The following is a 10,017-nucleotide window of genomic DNA, read 5'->3' as shown; positions in this document are numbered from 1 at the left end:
TCAGAACCACTGCATCCAACCAGAATACCTCTCCCAAATACCGGAAACAGAAGCTGGAGCATGGGTTCTCAATCTCCTTACGTCCGGCCGCTCATAATGGCCAAAAATTAAAAACAGTAACCGCCAGAAAACGAAGCGACCGCTAGGGAAATGGCGATGTGTGAAATAAATTGCTAAATAAAATAAACGACCAAACGCACGGCGACAAATGAGCATCCGCGAAAGCCGGCAGAGTAACGGACAAAACAAAAAAGCAAAGCCTAAGGAACAACATCCCAAAATAAACGCAATTAAAAGCGATAAAAGTAAGCGGAAGTGACTTTAATGGAAGAGGCCATTTAAGGCCCAAAAGATACAATAAGCTTTGAATTTAAGATAAGCTATTCAACATTTTTATTGTAATTTAATTTAAAATTAAAGGATAAGCCTAAAATCAATAAATTTAAGATAATATAAAGGATATCATTTAAAAGGTTTATTTTTCACAAACTTTCCCACTAAAAGAACAAAATTTCAATCTTCAACATGAAATAAATTAACCTGTTGGAAAAATGTTTAAAATAAAAAGCCAACGCTATCGATCACCGTTAACAGATTCAGTTAAAAAATGTAACTTTTTTTTAAGAGCTGCGTGGCGAAGTCGCACTTCCGTTGCTTCGCCTTTCCTGGCGGCTTTTCGAGCTTATTTATGCGTTCCCTGGCCCATTTGATTATGCGCTGCTTTTCCAGCGCCGCTCCAGCACTTGGACAGTTAATTTTGAATTGTCACCGGGCACGTTAGGTTCGAATTGGCCACCTGGGGAGTTGGGGCGCTGGGGTGCTGGCTGGAGGTGCTCAGCTTGGGAAGGGGAGGGAGCTCCTTCGACTGGCTGACTGGATGGCAGCTCATTGTTATCGCCGTGTTATGCACATTCCCCGACAATTAACACGCGAGCCACTTGAGCAAACAGCGACGAAGTGCCTGCATAAGCGATAAAACGTTCGATACACAATGTCCTGCCGTCGCCGGTCAAGTCCTGCTACTTACTTACACAAAATCCAAAGGACGAAGACCGGCATTTTGGGGGAGTGCGTGTGCGCTTGTCTGCCTCGGTTTGATTTATTTGGTTCCTCGTTTTTTTTTTTTCTGTTTCTCGTTCGTTTGCGTTTACGTTTACGTTTACGTTTTTATTTTTGTTTTGTTTCCTTTGTTAGCTAAGCCAACCCTGTAAACCTGAACACCTGTTGTTGTCCTTAGTCCTCCTTTGCGACATCGTCCTGCGTGGCCCGGAATTTAATTGCCCTTTGTTGTCGCTTAGCCTCCATCGTCTCCATCGCTGTCGTTTGTACGGCTCATTTATTTACATTTTGTTAACATAAACAATGCGTAAAAGTTCGATGGCTTTGCCCACCGTCGAGGTGGGCGGGTTGACGCCAAGGGGCGTGGTGTGGCGTGGGTCAGTTGTCCAGGATAATTTTGATTGCCTGCGCTTTTTGGCCGCTTTGAATGTGCGTGCTTGTTGGCCTGTTAATAAGCTGGCCAACTATATAGTCGAAATATACGGCGCGCTCTTGGCCTCGGAAATTGGCCATTGTGGTGGCTAATGCGTGTGCCTAAATGTGTAGATAATTTATGCGTGGCATGTAAATATTGACATGGCCGAAAGCAGCAGGAGCCGTCCGCCTCCGTGCTCAGCGAAAGTCAATTAAAATTAATTTTCAACGAATGCCAACGAAGTGGGAAGCGAGTTCGGTACGGAGGTGCACTGAGCCAGTGAGGCGTGAATCCTGCAGCTCACAGCTCATCGCCCGCAGCCCGCAACCCGCAGCCCGTAGCCCGCCACTACAGCCGCCCCCAAGGACTGCAAGACAAAAGCGCAAAAGCCAAAAGAAGAATTCGGAAAAATTTCTGGGTGAAAACATCTAGAAAATTGCGCAATTTCCTGCGCCTGCAGATAGGCAACACGAATTTATGCACAATACTTTCTGGCACATTCATTAAAAGTCGAGTCCTGACCGGCAGGACATCGGTGCATTGGGGAATCGCAGTGGGCAACTGCAGTGCACTAAGCTAAGCTGCTCAGAGCGACTAAAACCGAAACGGAAATGAATCTGAACATGGCCAGAGCTCGCTTCTTGGCCCTGGCCAATTTAAAGTTATTTGTAAGTGCAACTAATTTGGCATGGACAAAAGGGACTCACTACTCTTCGGGTCTTAATTATCGGCTTCGTTCTGCTCGGGATGGTTCTTTTGTTCTGGATGTTTTTGTTATTGTCAACCCTTTGCCCCGACGCTCCACCGGAAAAATGTACTTAATTAACATGCAACTGGATCATGGAGTTTCAGTTTTGAGTTTCGTTTGAAAGGCGAGCACGCCCAACTGCCGTGTTTCCACTTCTGTTTCAGGATCCGACGAAAATATCGATGGAATTTTCATCTCCAGGCTTGAGTGGCCTTTTGTGCTATTGATAGCGTTACTTTAACTAATGAGATTACACAGTTCCCACTCGAAAAGATCTGATGGTAGCTCGCAAACATAAAGTTACGGAAAAGAGGCACACTATTATCCAATTAGCTATGATTTATTTCCCAACTTTAAAAAGAATCCCGCTTAAATGGGTGTGAATATGGACTATGATTCGACTTGATTGGGGATAATGTTGCCATAGTTTCTAATGGAAGGACATGGCGCAAGCGTCGCTGTGACGCCGACAGCGACAGCGACAGCGACAGGATAAACGGTAACCACAACAAGCAGAGCAGGCAGCGTCCTCGATTCGTTTTCGTCCTCGCTGTCGTCGTCAATAAGTCAAAAGTTGGAATTTCATTATGCCGGCCCGAAAGTAGGGAACGCATTTTGGCACACAAACGGAGGCGCAGAGCTCACAGGGGGGATAGCCGAAACTGAAACTAAAACCAACTGCCGCGCCATTGGCTGATGTCCTTTACCCTTAACTGCCTACGCCCCTGCGCGCCGCTTGCTCCGTTCAGCTCCTCTTCTATCCACGACATCCTAAAAATCCCCCTACCCTTGTGAGAGACAACATGCGCTGCAAATTTGTCATTTTGCCAAACGTCTAGCGATGTGAGTTAGTAACCGACGACATCGACGAGGACGAAGGACGAAGGACGAGTAGGAGCCACCCGAGTAAGGCCGAAAAAACCGAAACCAACTACTACTAGAACGGCAGGCAAATAAAAATTGAATAGCGAGCGGAACAGCCTGACATTGGCGGGATGGAGGGGTGGTGGGTTAAAAGGTTAGTGGTTGGAGCTCTGCGATCCGAGGGTGGTTCGGTTTCGGGAGGCTTTTCATTTCGCCAGAGCAAGTAGAAAATTAAATTCTTGTTTCGCACGTCATTTAAATTCGACATTGTCAGTGTATCGCTGTACAGTGGCCGCTCGATAAGTATAAGACAGCCATCATCAATAAATGCTATTTAAGCTATACCTATTTTCAAAGTGTAAATGGGTTAATCCAAATTTTATACCAATTTTCTCATGAAGTGTTTTCCATCTGGAGTACTTTCTGTATTTTATATCCAAAGCGGCATCTAAGAGGCGTTTGCGGATAAGATATCGACAGCTACGGTGGTGACAATGCGTTTAATATCATCTGAGGCTCTCGCTGCTTGGCAACCGCAGAGACAAGAAAAAAAAAGGAAAAAATTGGAAAAAAGTGACAAAAGCATCTGAAGCCGCCAGCAATCGCCTCCGCTTGATTTGAATCGACTGGTGCAAAGTTGGCTTGTTCATTTGCAGTTGTTATTGAGACGGCGGCGAGGCATCAGAATAAATGCAATCAGGCATAAGCTGGAAGCAAACAACTTTCCTCTGTGTGTACTATGTACGAAGTTTATGTGTAATGATCTAAAGTTGCCACCTAATGCCAACTGAAATGGCGTTAAGGGCTTAAGTGAGAGCGACACGCCAACCTTGAGGCATCATACCATACCGCTCCACCGCACCGCACCGCCTGTGGTGCAGAAAAGTGTGCGACACTTTTAGCTGGAATTGAACCACGATTTTCCCAGTTGGCAGTCGCTAGTCGCCAGTCGCTAAAAGACAACGACAACAATTATCTGGCGATGAAATGGGGGAGGATTTTGCAGAGGGAGGAGTGCGTGGTGGGGCTTGGTCACTGGCAATGAAGTCGCAAAGTCGTAAAAATTATTTTGTGACAAATCGTCCGCGTACGTGAGGCTCATTTAAATGCGTGAGTCCCGAAATGTTATTAACAATTCAACGGGCCATCCCACTCCCCCAGAATGGCAAAGAAATGGCCCTGGGCGGGGTTCAAAGGCCAAGCCCAATTCGAAACCGCTGAAAAGTGCGCATCAACTATTTCAACTATTTTGCCACGCACATGTCCTCGCAGCCAACCCCTCTCCAAAATAGTTGCACAGTGAGAAATATTTGAATAAATAATTTAGGAGAATTAAAATAAAAGTAGCATAATCATAAAAGAGCACACCAATAAGTTGGCTATGCCATGTTAAAACAATAATGAAAAAGCTAAATAAAATGATTAATACAATCTTTACTAAATTACCTTACATTTTCTATTGTTTTGAAACCTTGTTTCAATTAAATCTACCTTACTGAAAAGCCTTCAAATACTCATTTGAATACTTGTATCATCCCTGTGCACATCGTATCCAAAGACCCCCTTACATTGGGAATGCTAACAACAACGTGACATGGCTGAAGAAAAGGGCAAGTGGGATGAACTGGATTGGGTTCAGTCACTCGGCGAGTGATGTAATATGCGACTATGACGAGGACTTGCTTAGTGCTCGCTAAGCTGTCGCCTGCATGTGCCGCTGTGCATGTGATATTAGGATGAGGCGAAAAGGTTCGGGGCCCAAGGATGAGGGCTTCTGTCCCCCCGTATCCATATCCTTTCCGTCGCAAATAGAGAACGGTTTAAAATAGCAAGGACCTCTCCGCTCTCTGGTGCCATAAGCGTCAAATTGCGTGCCATGGAAAATTGTGCGTGAAATGTAAAATACACCCAGAGACTGAAGCCTGGAAACATCGCTGACTCGGACACGGACCCGAACCCGTCCCCTTTTGCCAGTCACATTACATTGCGTGTTCGAGAGCCCAGAGTTTCCCCCACTACACGTATAAGCCTAAGTCATAACTGTTTGGGGTGCGTCCCATACACTTCCATTTCCATGTATCAGTGCACTTTGCCCGACATTGCAGGCCGTCCTTTTAAGTAAATTAAGCATAAAAACGCAAAGTGGACGCCATTATGTCGCAGTGCGTCGGCATCGTTGTTGTTCTAGCCATAGCTATAGACGTAGCCGTCGTCATAGCCGCACCGTATCCATATCCGTGTCAGCGTGAAAACGAGCTCGAGAATAAAAGCCCGACTGGCTTCGCTGACATTTCAACGTTTTTCGCTTTTGCCACATTCTAATTTATTTATGGAATACGCAGGCATTCAAGTCTTCTCATATGCAGCCGACTTGTTCGCCAGGTCCCTCCCTTCACGAAAGTTTTGTTAATTGCAATTGAAGTGCGTGTAATAGTCCTTTATTGCTACGGCCACTGTTTCGCCATTGGCATTAAGAAAATATGGTATGGGTATAGTTTGTGTTGATTTGTGCAGAATTCTTGGTCGCAAAACTACGCGTTTCCTGGATGTGGATTGTTCCAGTTGAGATTTTATGGCTGCAAACCAGTAACCATTAAACGCTCATGAATATGTTACTCTCAAACAATAAAACAGATTTAAATAAGGAATAAAAGTTACCTTGAAAACTTCGCCGAGGAAGAAATAGGAATACCGAATAGATAGATACTTCTCTAAAAGAAAGACGTTAAACTATTTTAACAAGTAATTTGCATAACAATAGACAAGCAATAAAATCAACAACTTTCCCCAAACTTAATGGACTTTGAATAAAATTAAACTAATTTCGGTTGGCATATATTCGTTTGCCAAATCATCCATGCCAGGGTCTTTACCACTATAAATAGACATGATTTCATAACTATTTGAATTTAATGGAAGCAACCACCCACCGCCAGCCACCATTTCACAGTCACAGTCTCCAGAAATTGATTACTTTCCTCACTCAATAAAAAGTTGACTGATCCTTGGCCGAGGGCTGTGCCGGTCGTAAAATTGTCCATAAACTTTTTTCCACTTGTTTGGCAATTGTCTCAATGCTCGTTTAATTTTTTTCAACACGACTCGCTTTCCATTTACCATATCGTGGTAAATGACTATTAGGCCATGTAACGAGTGCCCCATTGTCTTGCCAAACAATGCGTAACGGAAGTTTGTCATTTCCCAGAACCAGAAGGAAGAACCTGGCTTTTGAGGGAAGGCCTTGCAGGGCAAGGGAATCAAGTCGACGACGCATTGATTAGCGCGTGCCATTTGCCTATCATAAATGTCATAAATTGATTGTCGTAAAGAAATGTCAACGAGGAAGTTTATTTGTTTTATGCGTGGTGCGGCGCAGAGGAAAATCAACAAAAACATTTTACAGTCACTAAACTTGACATACAATACGCGATCGGGTTCCTGGGGCTATTTGGGTAATGAGCAAGTGACGTCGGTCCATAAAAAAGGGTTTCTGATTCCATTTACAGCCACACATACTTTGCCGAATCCCAAATCGATACGCGCCCACACGGCGTATACGCAATTTAATGACCGCAAATATTGAGCAAGAAAATGAATGATTGGAATGATTGACGCTATGTGGAGGTGGTTTTCGGCTTTTCAAATTGTCACGCTAATTGTGGAACATGTGGGAGCTGGTGAGGCCTCTGTTGATTGTTATTTTATTTTTTTGGGGGGGATAAGGGGTGGTCTCTTTTACTTTTCGTTTTTATGCAAAACGAGGAGCGTGTTTCGTGTTGCGGCAATGCTCCTTTCAATGCTGTCATGTTATATTCATGACACTTTGTGATGGGACTCGTAATTGATTAACTTTGATTTGAAATCGGTTTCGACTGGCCAAAGTTCACTTGCATGCCAAATCCTGATCCGCATAGTTATCCGCATGTAAATACATGGTAAACAAGTAAACGATCTGTTTACAAAAAAAGCCCAAATTAAATCCTTGGCCACAACTGGAAAAATAGTAAAAACGGCAATAAAATACGACTCACAGAGTGGCCATTACTTGAGCTCGAAATGAAATTTTTGGCTTGCATTTGAAAATACGTAATTTCGCACATGGCCAGACAATTTTGTTGTTTTTCTTGTTTTTATTATTATCATATTTTTTGCAGTTGTTTTTCCGACTAAGCTGCCTGGCCTGTTATGAGCGGTAAATAAAACATTAATCCATAAATATTTCATGTTGGCTTTTTTCACATGACGAAATGTCCTGGGGCCGGGCCTGGCCTGAGCAATGGGAATGCCTTTTGACGAAGCACAAAACTTCTTAGCCAAATGCGTTTTATTAATCAATGTGCTAGTGTGTGTTTATGTGTCTGCCAATGTGTGGGTGTGGGAATCTGTGAGCTGCTTGCCACTTGACTGCACTCACACAACTCGGGCAGCTGAGCGAAGTCTCTCGAATGTGCTTACATATTCATAAATGCATAAATTGAAGGTAAATTCGCAAGGAAAACATTTCGCATCACTTTATATTAAAACTTTTCCTCCTTTCCTCTGCTCTCACTTTTCTCCCTGTGCACTTTTGTATGTATGGGCGTTTATATCTGAGTATGAAATAGTGTGCGTGTGTGTATTTTTCTTATGGCCATCTGCCATGGCTCTGGCTCTTGTTCTGGTTCTGTAGCTCTCGCTCTGTTGTTTGCTTTTAATTTTCGAATTTTGAAATAATGCCTGCAGTTATTTGCTTAAGTGTGCGTATAAAAATCAAGTATACGCACTGATAACGTACCATTTTAGTCCATTTTTGGCTCGACTAGCAAACGCACCAGCCCCAGCACCAGCCCCAGCAGCAGTATCAGCAGTCAGGTCGGAAAAGTAGAAATATCATAGTTGTTGCAGATGCAGAAATCTCAGTCCAACGTCAGTTGCATACGCACACATAGGTGTAGATTAACGAGCAGGGGCTTGATTTCAGATAAAACCGAGCTCCTTTTTTACAGTAGACGACCATGGATTCTGGGAACTTACATCGATACCACTGCGTTGCCTGCATTGTTTTTAACGAACCGAAACTGTCTGCTTCGGAGCACAAACATCAGATTTCGTTGCCATCGTTTAATTAATTAACAAAGCAACGACAATATATCCAAAGAAGTAGCCAAAATTGCAGTATGAAAGTGCACCAATTAAAGGCAGAAGGCCCAGACAGAAAGTAAAAATACGAAAGGCAACCAATTAGGGCCTGCCATTTGGACAAAAGTCATTCTCCGGGGGCAGAATAACAGAATCACTCCTCTATGACAAGCCAAAACATTTGCAGCGCCAAAAGAATGCGAACTGCGCAACTAACTAATCTAATTAGACAGACAACTATCCACAGGGAGGGAAGTCACAAGGGTGGGAGGACATGATATGCGTGTGCCTCATAAAATGAGTTTTATGACAATGCATAAAAATGTTGAATGAAATTAATGAGCAAAAATTAGACATTAGATGAGGAGGGCAGATACCGCAATCCGGCGACGGCCACTCAAGTATTCAATGGCCGCTATTGACATTTATAGGACAATGCCTGCGGCCTGCGGCTGGGGTCCAAGGATAATCGAAATAAAGTGCAATTAATTGAATTTATTGTTGCATTTAGGGGTACTTCAGTTGAGCCCAGTGTACTAGGATGGGAAGAAAGCAAACACGCAGGGGGCTATAAAATTTAGTTTCATTCGTAAGTACAAGTGTCTTAAGCCTTATCGATTTTTTGTGTTTTCTTCTAGAGAATGTCCTTGTAGTTTAGCAGCTTGCCAAACTTCTTATCAAAAAGTCAGATTCAAAACATTATTATTGCAGTTTCATCTTAACTGCAATCCCCAATTTTCCGTACACTTCTGAGTGTCAGTCCTTTTTTGGAGCAGCGACAAATTTATGAGCTTTAAATTACACATGTCCCATCTTCATAAATCATATGGCAGCGACAGAGGTGCTCGGACAGTGGAGAATGATATGAATTCAGCCAAGGGAAGCCGGGGAATATTCACATGTATTTCAAATATTGGCCGCATGGCAAGTGTTTTGGATGCGCCAGCAAACACAAATGCCAAACGCAAACAACGAGTCTAAGACCTGTCTCTGTATGTGTCCTTTTTACCATTCCAATTCCTATTCCCGGCAAAATCCCTTTTCCTATTCCTATTCCTGTTTTGCAATCCCAAATCGAGTCGCCGGCCTTTGTGCATTGCCACTGACCATTCATCCGGCTCGTTCACTTGCACGTCGTCGCACTCATTCCTTTTGCCACGGTTGCACATTGTCACCGGAAGTGGCACACAACCGCACAGCTCACACACACACAGATGGACATACACACTTTTAGACACATGGGAAAACTGTCCTAGTCCTATTCCCGTTCATATTCCCCCATCCAAAATGAATCCCTGGCCCAGGACCCATCCCAGTGCCAGTGTCATTTAGCCGTTGACATGGTAGCCGGCCAACTTCCTTCGACTTTGGCCAGCTGCCGCTTAGTAGCATACACTGGCAAAAAATTATGTCTTAATGATCTCTTTTTCATTTTTTCCACTTTAAGCCTATCTTTTTAGGTTAGGAAGTTAAGCTAGAATAGTTTTCAAAATAAGAATCAATAGTGAATTCAATTCAACACCTAAAGTTTGCACTTTAAAGCCAATTGTAGTTTATTATTTTTTGCACGTGCACTCCCTCCAAAAGTGTCCTGCTCCACTTTTCTCATTGCCATTGCAAATTCTATGCAGTTTCTTATTCTGTTTATATGGCAGGCAGCATTGGCATGCAACGCATGCGTGTGGCACATGCCACACATGTCGTGTCCAGGTCCAGGAGCTCCTGCTGCTCCAACTGCTCTGACTCTGACTCCGTCTCCGTCTCCGTCTCCGTCTCCATCTCCATCTAGGCTTTTAGACTCCAGATGCATGTT

At 43.7% G+C, this 10,017-nt stretch overlaps 1 long non-coding RNA gene across 1 annotated transcript; it reads right to left on the bottom strand.

Moving 5' to 3' along the window:
• Positions 1–453: 453 nt before the first annotated feature.
• LOC123257279 lies at positions 454–1,158 on the bottom strand. The gene is made up of 2 exons (XR_006507305.1): positions 1,028–1,158; positions 454–961 (listed from the first exon to the last, which is right to left on the bottom strand). It is a non-coding gene; the product is annotated as an uncharacterized LOC123257279 (long non-coding RNA).
• Positions 1,159–10,017: the final 8,859 nt, after the last annotated feature.

Source organism: Drosophila ananassae, chromosome 2L (assembly GCF_017639315.1).
Source record: "Drosophila ananassae strain 14024-0371.13 chromosome 2L, ASM1763931v2, whole genome shotgun sequence".
Lineage (NCBI taxonomy): Eukaryota > Metazoa > Arthropoda > Insecta > Diptera > Drosophilidae > Drosophila > Drosophila ananassae.
Note: the sequence above shows the minus strand (reverse complement) of the source record. Positions and strands in the feature narration are given on the sequence as shown.